This window comes from Panthera tigris, chromosome A1, assembly GCF_018350195.1.
Source record: "Panthera tigris isolate Pti1 chromosome A1, P.tigris_Pti1_mat1.1, whole genome shotgun sequence".
In the NCBI taxonomy this organism is placed as follows: domain Eukaryota; kingdom Metazoa; phylum Chordata; class Mammalia; order Carnivora; family Felidae; genus Panthera; species Panthera tigris.
In genome coordinates, this window is record NC_056660.1 from 35963391 (window position 1) to 35977331 (window position 13941).

General features: G+C 38.7%; 1 long non-coding RNA gene across 2 annotated transcripts; it reads left to right on the forward strand.

Moving 5' to 3' along the window:
- The first annotated feature begins 775 nt into the window (after window positions 1–775).
- Window positions 776–9627, forward strand: LOC107179468. 2 transcript variants are annotated; one of them, XR_001510100.2, is made up of 5 exons: window positions 776–853; window positions 2527–2655; window positions 4588–4681; window positions 8107–8211; window positions 9602–9627. It is a non-coding gene; the product is annotated as an uncharacterized LOC107179468 (long non-coding RNA). The 2 variants fall into 2 exon arrangements; XR_001510099.2 differs by lacking the exon at window positions 9602–9627 and adding an exon at window positions 9456–9577.
- The last annotated feature ends 4314 nt before the right edge of the window (window positions 9628–13941 follow it).

Consider the following 13941-nt stretch of genomic DNA (forward strand, 5'->3'; position numbering starts at 1 on the left):
TACTGTGGTATGATTCTCCTTCTCTCCCTAGCTGTAAGCTTAAAAATGAAATAAAGAAAAGAGGAAATTTTAAAAAAACAAATAGACTTTAATTCAGATGTTGACACACATCATAAAAGAAGAAATGACTTAAAAGAATATGGTGGGCAACTTATTTTGTCAGATAACCACATGGTGAGGGAAGAGGGGGCCCGACTCCCGATCTGAACCCAGATCGTCTGCATTCATCCTGAATTAGATAACGTAATTGAGACTTATGTAAGAGTTTTAATTTTTTGAAGTCTTTCAAATACACTCTAAAAGAATTCCTAAACAAAATTTCCATACTAAAAAAAACTCACATGCTGTCCCCCCGCAAAAAGTTTTTCTTCTGTACCTGTCTCCCATTCTAGTGTGTAATACAACTCCCAATAATTCTTTTACTCTTAAGAGTCTTAGTCCCCAAGGTCACGATTCCTGCTCTTGCTTTTTCTTGACAGCACAGAGGCATGAAGTGGCAGCAGGTGCACAAAGCTGCTGACCTGGAGAGCAGAGAGGTGGACAGCTCCAGGCCAGGAGGGCTGTGGGACCCGAGCAGGTGGGCCAGGGGACGGGCAGGCAGCAGAGACAAGGAAGTGAGGAGGATTCACATCAGGGCTGGGACACCATGGGGTCTGTGGTCCCTGACCAGAGGCAGAGGTCAGGGAGAACTAGCAGGCAGGAACAGCACCAGGCAGCTGCAAAAGGAGAAGTGTGGCACTTAACACGTCAGTGAAACTTTATCCTTGGACAAACTTCCTTCCTGCCCTTGCTTCTGAGTCTTTCTCAAGCCACAGTGGCACTGGGTAAGTAAGCAACACAGATGCATGACCAGGTAAGGGTTTTGTTTTTTTTTTTCCTTTAGATGCGGCCTGAAAAACAAATGCATATCAAATCCTCATGAATCTTTTCCCCTAAGGTTTTGAGCTTGAGATAAAAATTCTCCTGGGTTTGTCCTTACTGAATGGATAAGGGTTCCCAGCGAATAGATTTTTTTTTCTTTTAATTAACCAGGCAATTGTATTCTTATCCATTATAAGGAGGACCCTCAAAGGACATCGTCTGCCCATGGAGTCTTATGTCCTTCAGAAACCAAAGATGTCCTCTTATCTCTTCCCTATTGCTTAAAGGGATGGGGACAAAGGAGGAAAACATAGTTAAACCAGCACCCATGACTTTATTTCTTATTCCCTCATTCTGATTCTTCATTGCTTTCCCTCTTTCATTCCAACTCTTCAGTTTCTGCAAATTTCTCCTCTTATGCAGTGTTTCTGTGTATTTTTAGCTGATAGCTAAATCTGAGAATAATAACAGCTACCTTTAGAATAGTGCCCCACAGAGAGTAAGTCCTCAGTAAATAATCAATTGAATTAATTTAAATATGATTGTCATTATTAGCGGAATAAGCACTTATTATATGCCAGACTGCATTTAACATTTGTGATTTCACTGTACCTTCACAGTAGTTTGAGATTGGCATTTTTCTCCCCATTTTACAGAAAAGGAAACTGAGTCACAGAAAGGTTATGCTGCTTCTCTCAGCATGTACCAACAATGTCTGCTGTTAAATGGTGGAGTCAGGATCCAATAGTAGCAGTCTGAACCAGACCTCAATGATGAGGGTTTTTGTTGTTTTCATTTGAATTATAGTTAACATACACGGCAATATAGGTTTCAGAAGTAGAATTCAGTGATTCATCACATACATACAACAGCCAGTGCTCGTCACAACAAGTGCCCTCCTTAGTTCCCATCACCCATCCAGCCCACCCCTCACTCACCTCCCTCCATCAACCTTCAGTTTGTTCTCTATTGTTAAGAGTCTCTTCTGGTTTGTTTCCCTCTCTTCTCCATGATGAGGGTTTTAAGGGCAGTATGGTCGGCATTGTAACCTACGATGGGATTGGGAGCATCAAATCTAGGAGGTTGTAAAGATATTTTGTGAGCATTCTTTCTAAATTTTGATTATTAACAATTTCAAACAAGTAAAAATAAGTAGAATAGTATAATGAACCTCCCTATATTATCATCCAGGTTCAATAATTATCTATCTTGTTTTATCTAAACCTGCAGTCCCCACCATTGCCCTAAATCATTTGAAACAATTCCCAAATATTGTTTCATGTGTAAGTATCGTATATATCTCTAAAAGATACTGACTATATTTAAAAAATCAGTAACATTATTTCAGCTAAAAATAAAATAAAATAAAAAATGAGACTACTCTGAGTCTTTAGATACTTAATTTTTAAAATACATAGTATACCTTACAGTGGAATGGGAGAGGGAGAAAGCTGTTTTCTGATGCATAGAGGTGTCCTGAAATGTAGAAAGTCTAGATGCTTCTTTTAACTGTGGATACTCATTGAAGGTAAGGTGAGGTGTTACAAGTAAGGAGATTTAGTATTAGGAAATATGCTGCAGTTCAAGTATTGAGATCTTCTTTTGACCTTAAATACAATGCTGGGGAAAATGGGCCTTACTATACATCTTATTCCCCATCACCAGATTTGTGACCTGCCATCTTTCAGTGCTACTGCTTTCCAAGGATACCTTTTTCTTCACGAATTGCTACCTATTGAAGTGATACTCATTTCAGCCACGCAGATCCGGACAGTCTTTGCCTCCACCTCTCTGGTATTTTTTTGTTGACTGCATATTTCCTGGCACATAAGCAACTGAAAATGGCCAGCTATTCTGAATTACACACTTATTTTAAATGTGTCTGTTCATGTCAAATGGAGATGTTTATTTTTAGAAGATTATTGATAGAAACTGGGGAGCAACATTTAAGTATCTTCAGTTTCCTGAAAGCACGTTGAATTCTCCATTAGATGAGCCACGAATATTGTTCACATTATCTTTCTAACATTGCACGCTTCCTTTGTGTATTTAAGTGTTCCTCAAAGTATGTAGAATTAATGTTAAAAAATAAATACCTACTATGAGTCAGGTATTGTCTTAGACTTGAATATGAAATAGTAAATAAAACAGACACAGTTTCAGCCCTCTCACAAGAGACAGACGTTAAACATATAATTGCCTAGAATATAAAATTAGAAACTGTGAAGGAAAAGAGCAAGATACTAGAAATAATAATGGGAAAGCCCTCTTTGAATTGGAGGAGGGAAGTGGCAGAGGCTGTTGTGAGAAAGTAATATGTGCTGTGACTTGAAGGATGACCAGAGTCAGCTAGATGAAGTGTGTGAGGAAGAGTGGTTCAGGCAAAGGAAACAGCATGTGCAAAGACCCGGAGGCATGCAAGAATTTGACAAGTTCAAGGACCCAAAGGCAATCCAGGACAGCTGAGTATAAAAGGCAAGTAAAGTGGGAGATGAGTTGGAAAAATAGGGAGGTTCTTGTCGATCACATTAAAATACTTGAATTTCATGTGAAATGAGAAGCCATTGAAAGTTGTTAAAGCTGGAGAGTGATTTAGTCTTTGAAAGTATTTTAAAGATCACCTTGGTTGCTGCAGGGAGCTTTAGTGGAGGACCTTAAAGAGAGGAACTGGGGAGGCTAATTAGGAGGATATGGCAAGAGAATGTGTCCAAGGAGAAAGAAAGAGGCCTATAAATTGAAAGTACATTTTGGAGGTAGAACCCAGGAACCTAATGATGGATTGTTTATCTAATACAGTTAACCTTTGAACAACATGGGTTTGAAATGCAGATCCACTTATATGCAGATTTTTTTTTATAAATACAGTGTAGTATTATAAATGCAATTTCTCTTCCAAATGATTTTCTTAATAACATTCTTTCCTCTAGCTTACTTTATGATAAGAATGCAGTATATAATACAGATACAAAATACGTGTTAATAGTCATATGTCCTTATGTTATCAGTAAGGCTTCCAGCCAACAATAGGCTACTAGTTAAGTTTTGGGGGAGTCAAAAGTTATATGTGGGTTTTTGACTGCACGAGGGGCCAGCTCCCTAACTCCCACATTGTTCAGGATCAAATGTACAGCTTATATTGAGATAATCAACATCATTTTAGGTTTTGGGCTTTTCGCATATCAATCCTAAATATTGATGGCCCTGCCACTTGTATGGTCTCATTTTATACTGATAATAATCAATAATACTCATTGAGCACTTACTGATTGTCAAATGCTGTGCTAAGTGCTCTACTTTGATATCTCATTGAATTCTTCTTCTGATCCTATGGAAAGATTTTTAGAGATTAGGAAATGGACATTTACAGAAGTTAAGCAACTTGTCCAGCCATTTGGCTTACAAATAACACATCTGGGATTCAATCTCTTTTCTCTAATTTCAAAACTTGTTTTCTTAAGTACAAGCTGACATTGCTTCGGCATACCAAAAGCAAGAATGATATAATCACCTGCTTCTCAAGTGGTTCTAACAATCCCTGTCTCCTGCTGTTTACTCCCTTATAGAATCTCCTTCCTTTGTGTGTAGTATAGACCTTGTGACTTGCTTCTAACAAATAGGATATAGCAAAAGTGATAGGATGCCACTTGGACAGTAGATTTTACAAGACTGTGACTTCAGTCTTAATAGCACTCTTTCTTGCTCCCTCGCTCTCATGCTCTGATGCAGCAAGCTGCCACATGAACTGCCTGATGAAAAGCCCACAATACCAGGAATGAGGAATAGCCCAATGTAGAACCGAATCCTGCCCACCAACAACCACGTGAGTGAGCAGGGAAGTGGAGCCTTCCCTCCTGGAGCGTTGAGATTTCTGCAGCGGACACCTTGATTGCAGCCTATGAGAGAATCTGAACAAAGGTCCTAATTAAGCCATGCCCAGATTCCTGACCTACAGAAATTGAGATAATAAATATTGTAGCTTTAACCAACCAAGTTTCAGGAACAATTTGTTACACAGCAATTGACAACTAATACAAATGAAAATGTCAGTGTTAATGATATTAATTATCATAATATCTTGCATTTGTGTAAGGTCTCAAATTTTTGCAAAGCAGAAGCAAGTTTCAAAATAATAAAATTCGGGAAACATATTACTAATCATCTTCCCTTAAAATATAGCAGCTGCGCTTGAAAGTACCACCTGCATTTTCAACAAGAAAAATTGGTTTATTCACCTGGTTTTTATTGCCTTAATTCCCATCTCTAAAACCATTTGAAACATGCTATCTAGCAAGGGACTTATTATCTTCTTTATACTAAGTTATTAGTAACAAGGCACGTTTAAACCATCTGGCCTGGATGTTCTCTTGGACTTCAAATTTGTAGCAGGCAGTTGGATTTCTTACCCTGTTCTGGGGTTTCCTAATCCCTATATCAATTCCCACTCCAAGAGAGGGACATGGATTTTAAGCTGTCAATCAGTATTTTGCCAGTTGAGATGAAATATAAAGGGCAAAAAAAAAAAAAAAAAATTTACATAAGTCCAGGGCTCAGATTGGGCAAGACCACAAAGAATCTTTCTAAAAAGTTTTCCCAGAAGGAGCTAATTACTGTGGGAGAAAGTAATCTTCATGTTTGGCTTGAATAACCACAGAAACAACAAAATGCAAATATTTAAAAAATGATGGGAAAATTAAAAGGAGAAAAACTTTTGATTGCACTCTCACAGGGACTTAACTTTTTTTTTTTTGATGCAGTGAGTATAAGCGTAAATGTATATACCCGCACATATACATTTACAGAAAGAGAAATAAAGGACATATACGAAACATTCATTCATTTCACAAATAGTTTTTGAGCATCTAATAAGTGCCAGTGAATGTAAGAGATATAACACAGTATAGAACAAACACAGTCTCTACCCAGACAAAGCCCAAATTCTAGTGAGAGAGATAGATAAGTAAAAGCTAAAGCAATAAATCAATAAATAATTACAAGGTGTGATAGTGATTGAAAGTGAAAAGGAGGAATTGTTTACATTGGATGTTCAGAAACGGCTTGTCTGAGAACTAAAGGCAGGGTGGGGTCAACTATGTCAGGAGCTGGGGGAAAGCTTTCCAGACAAAGGAAACAGCATATACAAAAGCCCAGCGATCAGAACAAGCGTGGAATGTTCTAGAAACTGTTAAGGGCCCGTGAGCCTGTTGGAAAGTGAGATGAGATGAAGTGGAGCAGTCGTCATGGGCCAGATCATTTTGGGCTTTGTAGGCTCTGGAAAGGAGTGAAATTTCACTCTTAAGTTTAAGAGAATCTACTGAAGGCTTTTAGGCTCCAAACGGCATCATCTGATTCATGTGTTTAAAAGATCGTTCTCATGGCTGTGTATAGAACGGACTGTAAGCAAGCAAGACTGGACATCAGAAGCTGAGTAGAGAGAGGTACTGGCTTGGAGCAGAGGGTGGCAATAGACATGAAGAATAATGGGCAGATTTTGGAGGCAGGATGAAAAGGGTGTACGAGCTAAAGGAAAGGATGAATCAAGGAAACCTCTTAGGTTTGGTGTTTGAATTAAGTGAATGTGGTGCCATGTATTGTTCTGGGAGGTCCCTATAGAGATCTCTGTATTGAGGCACCCACGAGATCAGTTTTGAACATGCAAAGTTTGAGACGTCTGTGAGATATTCAAGTAAAGCTATAATTTAGGAAACAGGATATCTAAGTTTGAGCTGGATATAATAAGTATAAAGCCAATTTTATTCTCTGATTGGCCTAAATTACAAATATACACAGCATGTGCTTGGTGATTTAATTCTTTGATTTCTTAAGGAACTGATCTGAATCTCAGATCCCTTTCAGTGCTTTTACATTTTTCATTGTCTCCAAACACAAACCAATATCATTAAAAATGTTTGTTGTTTCATGCTTTTTCTAATTTTTTAGTATGCTAATTTTCCTCTATAAAATAGGTTTCTCAATTAGTTATGGAAAAGGGGAGAGAGTACTTGCTCTAAAGCAGGCAGGGACAACATAACATTATTTCACTCACACATAACAATTCTCTAATATCCTTTTTTTTTTTTTTTTTTTTTTTTTTTTTTTGCAGGTGAGGAAACTGAGGTTCACAGTATTGAAGTAACTTACCCAATGACATATGGTTCAGATTGGAAGCCAACTTTGGTTTTGGCACTAAAAACCATGTCCCATCTTTAGAGAGGCTATAAAGCACAGAGTCTCTCCTTCTGTTTCTCTTTTAGTTCCCATATTTCTTTGCACTGTTTTTACATCTCTTTTATAGTTCAACACAACTGAACTCAAGAAGCACTTACAGCATCCCTGACATTTGTGTTGCTGTTGGCTACACTTCTGCTGAGTTTTGGACATGCTCTGTTCCTCACCTCCACCACTTGATAGTATCCTGCCATTGTCTCAGCTGCTTAATAAAAAGAAAGTCCCAATATCCGCTCTTCCCACAATGTCATAAATAGCTGCTATTGCCTTGGCAATTTTCTGGACCTCTGCATCCAGTGAGGATTGGCTGTTACCTAAACTGTTCATTTTCTCCTGGCCATAATCCACAGGAAACTAGATTCATTAACTCTGAGGCTTGCTTAATGGAACAAACAACTTGATTTTCTTCCTCTTTTCTCTTTGTTCTTCCATAATATGTTTTCTTACTATATTTCCTATTCTGTTGTTTCGCTATTTTCTTTTTATGTTGTTTTAAAAATAATCCAATGACCTTTCCCAGTCTCCGTTTTTCCCCCTGCATTTGTATTTTCCAGACTAGTACTATTTGAATCTTAGTACTTATTTATTTAAACAAACTAATAGCCCTGGCACAGGACTTGATTATTCTATTTCAGAAAGAAACTAGTCATTAGAAGATATACACATCTTAATCAGATACACTAGGCAAAGGAACTCCCACATTATTTTTCAATACAAACTCCTCTGCAGTGATTTCTATGTGTCAGTCACTGTTATAAACTGTGAGCTATCACTCAATCCTTCCAGCCAGTCTCTGAGAGTGGCTACTATTATTATCTGCATGTTTCAAGCGAAGACACCCCCAACAAAGTAGAACAGGTACTCAGAATAGAAAAATCTATATTCACTTTCACACATGGAGATGGAATCAAACCCTAATCACCTGACATTAGCATATATTTGGGGTATTGCATAAAAGGGAAGGGGGAAGGAACCAGAAAATGGGGTTTCTGATTATGTAAAGATGTGGTCTGTTCCCAGGAGAAGAGAGTGGAGTTGCAGATGGAGAGAACTGAAGAAGAAGGCATGACTTATCCCATAAGCAGGAGAGGCAGGCTATGAAGGAAGACTGACCTCCTTGCAAAGGTAGATGTCTCTGGTGCCCTTGCTTTTGATACGAAAATAAAATGTTTTATGTTAGCTAGAACATTATTCTTTTCCTGCTAGCACTCTATAGAGAAATTTGCATATACCTGCACAGTATGGTAGACTTATCTGAAGAGACCAAAGAAACATGGTGGCCTCAGGGAAGTGGACTATGGGTCAGGGTTCTAAGTAGTGATTGGCAGTACTCTTGGGTGGTCCCAGTGGGTGGCCCCAGTGGGAGCAATTGTAGAGAAGCATTCTAGGAAAATGTAAAGCCAAAACCTGGCTACTGTATAAAGATTGCTATGAATGGGGAAAAGAGGGAGCTAGGAAACATTTGTATTTCATAACACATACGAATTGCTTATACGATAGAAAAGAATACAAATATGATTTTTCATATGTAAGCTTATGTCATTATATGTTGTATTGTGACACCCTGATGGCATTTGAATGTTAAAAAAAAAATCACAAGAGCAGGAGTAGCTCATCACTTTGTACAGGTATCCTTGCACAAACAAGTTTTTGGTGAGAGTTACTGGCTTATCAGTAGCAACACAGTTGAGTTCTATTTGAACCACAAAGCATGCATGACCTAGAGTCAAGTATTTGGAAAATTAAAGATCACCTTAAAATAAGCCTACACTGTAAGCGTAACCAAAGAATGCAAAACAAATTAAATCGATAATGATAAAACTAATAGTCTTGTATCATTAAAGAGTAAGAGTCATGGTGAATAAGAACTATGACCAATCCAACATAATGTCATTGATATACTGATTCTAAAGGAAGTAGGACTTTCAAGCATCTGTAACACGTAAGTAGTAGACCCTTTTTGCAAAGCTGCTTACCAGCTGGTAGAATACTGATTTAGAGTCTTTGGTAAATTCTAGAATAAGTTTAATTTAGCTCATAAATACCACATTTGAGGAATTCTTAATAAATCACTCTCTATTACAGTTAGGAATGCTTTGGGCCGCATATTACAGAAAACTCCAGCTGACAGTGGCTTAAGCCATAAGAATATTGTTCATGTAACCATAAAAAATTGGGTGCTTCTGGTTTGGGGATCAGATGAGCAGGTCCAAATTTTAGGGCATTTGGCTGATGTATCTGTGATTCTCTAGGTCTTTCAAAAGGCACCAGGCATCCTGTTCTCAGGCCTAAGAATTAAAAGACAAGAAGGAAGGGTATGGCCAGAGTGGTGAGGAGTTTCTCTTTCATGCCTTTCTGCTTTTATCCAGGAGGAAAAAATCTTCCCTAGAAGTCTACTCAGGAGACCTCCTCCTATGTCACATTGACCAGAACTGTGTCCTAGGAGCAAATCAGCTTCAAGGGAGACCAGAAAGATGAATCTATATATATTTTTTTCTTTTTTTTTTCCCCCCAGCTTCTAGAGAGAGAAATGAGCAAGGAAGAAGGAATTTGAAAATGGTTATTGGAGGGGCGCCTGGGTGGCTCAGTAGGTTAAACATCCGGCTTTGGCTCAGGTCATGATCTCGTGGTTCATGAGTTCGAGCCCCATGTCAGGCTCTGTGCTGACAGCTTGGAGCCTGGAACCTGCTTCGGATTCTGTGTCTCCTTCTCTCTCTCTGTCTCTGCGCCTCTCCTACTCGTTCTCTGTCTCTCAAAAATAAATAAACGTTAAAAAAATGTTTTCATGAAAATGGCTATTGGATAGTCCATTAATGAGTATTGGTCATATTTTTTTTTTGTTTGCAATCCTTTACTTGGTCTGGTTTTCTTAAAACATAAAATCAAGCCTCTTTATCATGACACAGGTTTTTCATAAACAGGCCTCTGCCCACCTCTTTAGCTTCACCCCCCACCCCCACCCTATCCCACAGGCAACCTGGGTTTTGACAATTATGGACCAATTGCAGTTTCTACACCTCAGCATTCTGTCCTATACTTCTATGTCTTAGCTTTCCTATTCACCCCTTAAAGACACAGTCAGTGAAGTATTTTCCAGCCTTCTCTATCACTGTAGGAAAAAAGTCATTCTCTCCTCCTCTCCAGTTCCCACAGCATCCTATATTCTGTGCTATATTCTGTGCTATAGCACTCAATCACGTGGTTTTGATTCTGATGGCTTAATTGTCAGTCTTCCTTACCCAGCCCGGAAGGACAGGATTTTATTTTGTCATCTTTGTGCGGCACGTTGCACAGCATGAAGCATGTAATAATAGAGCCATAAAAATTTGCATGAATGAATGAATGAATGAATGACTATATCATTGGTAATCACGCAAACCTTGATGGCCTAGGTATAAATGTGCTGGATATAGGCATGATTTTTTTTTTCCCTCTTTCTTTTTTCTTTGGCCGTTTTGCTGTGTTGCATATTTTTTCTCTAGACGCTCATCTTACTTGTGTAGCACAGGACTAAGGGGCTGCTTTCCAGGTGGCTGCTTTGTTCATTGTCATTTCCTCCTAGCATTCTTCCTAAGCCTCAGGCTTAGTCTGACACCTTGCTGCATTTCCTCTCCTTGCATCTACAGAGGGTCTCTCTGTGTTCTCTGCCTCCAATGCCAAGGCCACACAATCTCGACAGGCCTCAAAAAGGCCCTTTCCTACTAAAGTAAACCTCCTGCCTCACCACTTTGTTACTGGTTTTTCTCATCTCATTTTGTCATCACTCTATTCTCTAATGCGATAGAATCTTCATGAGAAAATACTTTGTTTAAAAAAGGAGACTCGTTTCCTATTTAAAGATCTTCACCAAGATCGGCAAAGAAAGCAAGAGAATACATCATTTCTAAGGTACTCATTGGTGTCCTTTCTTGCCCCGCTCACTTAAGTCTGGGATTGGGGGGTCAGCAGGAAACATTTTACTCCTTTCTGCCTGTTATTTATTTATGGTTCTGAAATTGCTCTGTCTCCAGGAAAGAAGTAATATTTCTCTTCCCAAATTTTCTCACTGACTTTCAAAGGGGCTTAAATACTGACTTTCCCACTCTTCAGATCTAACATACACTACACAATAGGAATCTGAAGTTGCATTTCTAGGTGCAATCGGTGTATATGTGTAGGGGGTTTGAGAGACTTTGTACTCAGGGCTCAGAATTAGGAACAAGCTGAAGGATTTATCAATGGACAGGGGAAAGAAAGAGCACACAAGTGACAAGGGCACAAGCCTCTCTCCTATGAGTTTGCATAATAACTTGACTTTAATATGATTAGTTAATTAGAGAACATTATATTTTCTTGGATTGAGATTGGGAATTAGCATTAGTTGAAACAAAATTGCTGTTCTGGTTGCAGCCAGCTTTGTTTCAATGGCGAGGTGATAAGACAATGGGGGATGAAGGTGATAAGGGCGTGTCTTTAAATTTTTTTTTTTTTTAACGTTTATTTATTTTTGGGACAGAGAGAAACAGAGCATGAACGGGGGAGGGGCAGAGAGAGAGGAAGACACAGAATCGGAAGCACGCTCCAGGCTCTGAGCTCTGAGCCATCAGCCCAGAGCCTGACGCGGGGCTCGAACTGACGGACCGCGAGATCGTGACCTGAGCTGAAGTCGGACGCTTAACCACTGAGCCACCCAGGTGCCCCAAGGGCGTGTCTTTAGATAAGTGCTGGGCTGGTAGTAGCTCTGGTGGTGACTTTCTGGAAAAGAAAAGCAATTAGTCTTGCAGTGCAGAGGAACTGGTACTCAAAAAATATGTGGGAATTTTTAGTTGCCAAAACAACTGGCATGGGTGGGAGATTTATTGGCAATTAGTGGTTGGAGGCCAGAGATACTGGATGCTCTGCAAGGTGCAGAACAGACCCACACAAGGAGGAATTCGCTCACCCAGAATGTAAAATGCCTAAAGTTGTACTTCCCCCATCTACCCCCAACCCAAGGATAGAGATGGAAGCTGGAGAAAAAGCCATACACACAAAAAAAGCTGTACACAAAATGCATGAAGGAAAACCTTTATTGTTGACATTTTGAAGTCTGAAAATCTATGGCTTTCTAACCCTCTTTCGTGCTGAAACAGAAGTTTTGTTTTGTTTTGTTTTGTTTTTTAATCTGTTCACTCATGTAACAGGAGGGTTCTTAGGAAGGCAACTGACAGCATGTTTTACAAGGACAGACAATAAAAGAAGAAATAGTTCCAGTATTTGACCTGTTCTGCATTTCCTTAACCAGAAGTGGCTTTCTTGTACTTATCAGTTCCCACTTCTACTTTGGGCAATTTTTCCATTAAAGGGAAAGCCATGCTTGTACAAGAGGAACATGTTGACCAACGTAAACTTCTTTCAGGTGTTATAAATTAAACTGGAAGTGTCTTTAAATTGCCTTCATTTTAGAATAAAGTTTAGTACACTCAGCACCCCTTTTGTCTCTTGGTACTTTTTTTCATTAACATACCTTGTCTTGGGGGCACCTGGATGGCTCAGTTAATAGAATATGTGACTCCTGATATCAGGGTCGTGAGTTTGAGCCCCATGTTAGGCATGGACCCTATGTAAAAACAAGCAAACAAACAAACAAACAAAAAACCCTACATCTTCCCTTGCTGATGTTAGTCAACGTCCGTGTTGATTGTCTATTGTTGAAGTTAATCTGTGTTTTCTTTAGTTACTTCTAAGATTTTCTTATTATTCTTAAGTTTGATCACTCTGTCTTGCAATTGTATGTCTAAGATTTTTTTTTTTTTATCCTGCGCAAAATAGTGTGTGTTTCTTCAGTCTGAGGTCTCATGTCTTGATTCACTTCTGGAAATCTCTTCGATATCTTCCTTTCATACTCAGATCTTTTCATTCTATCCTTCTATTTCTCTTAACTCTATTTTCATGGTTTTCATCTTTATTTCTCTGTGCTGTGTTCTGGATTATCTCCAGAGATCTATCTTTCATTTCATATCACATCTTATACTGTAACTAAACCATTATGAAACAAGTCTGTTGAGGGTTTTTTTTGTTTGTTTTTTTGTTTTTTGTTTTTGTTTTTTTTTATGCTGACTCTATTGTTTCCTATCTATGATTTTTTTAATAGTCTAATTTCTTGCAGCTTTAGGGATCTGCTCATTTAAAAATGCATATAGCCTATCTCTTTAAACACTTAAAACATGTTTATATTAAAGTTCCCTTCAGATTGCTTTGTTATTATAGCTGTGAAATCTCCCCTTTGTTAGGACTGGGGGTTCTCTTGTTTGCTACTAAGCATTGTCATGTAATTACTGTGTTTGGGTTCATTTTCCATAAGAGTTCTCTTTCTTAGCAGTTTCTCATGGGCCCATGAGGATGCCTCAGAGCCGGTATAACATTGCCTCTACTGAGGCTCTGAACTAATGTGGGTAGTGTGAACTTCCATCCTTGCACCTGAACACAGATTTGACTCTTCTGCATGGATTATTTCCTCCTCATCCCCAGGCAGATGGCTACCTGTGGGGTCTACCTAAGGCCTATTGGTCTCATGAAACAATTCTTTCTCCTCTTTTCTCTTTAAGCAGCAAATGGAGTTCTTGCTGTCTATAGCATCTGCACCTTACGTCTTATCTCCACCAAGTATTAGAGTCCTGATTATGGTATCAGGTGCCTCGCAGTGCAGCTTTAATTCCCTCTTACTCTGAGCCTTTAAATAAATTTCTTCATTTATGCAACCTGGAGATTTTTTTTTCTAGTGTTGAGCTTGGCTACCTTCTATTAAAATAATTGAAAATGTTTTATCAGGATTTCTATATATTCTTATTGTTGTTAGAGACATAGAGGAATTTTCTCCTTCTGGTTAGCCTACCA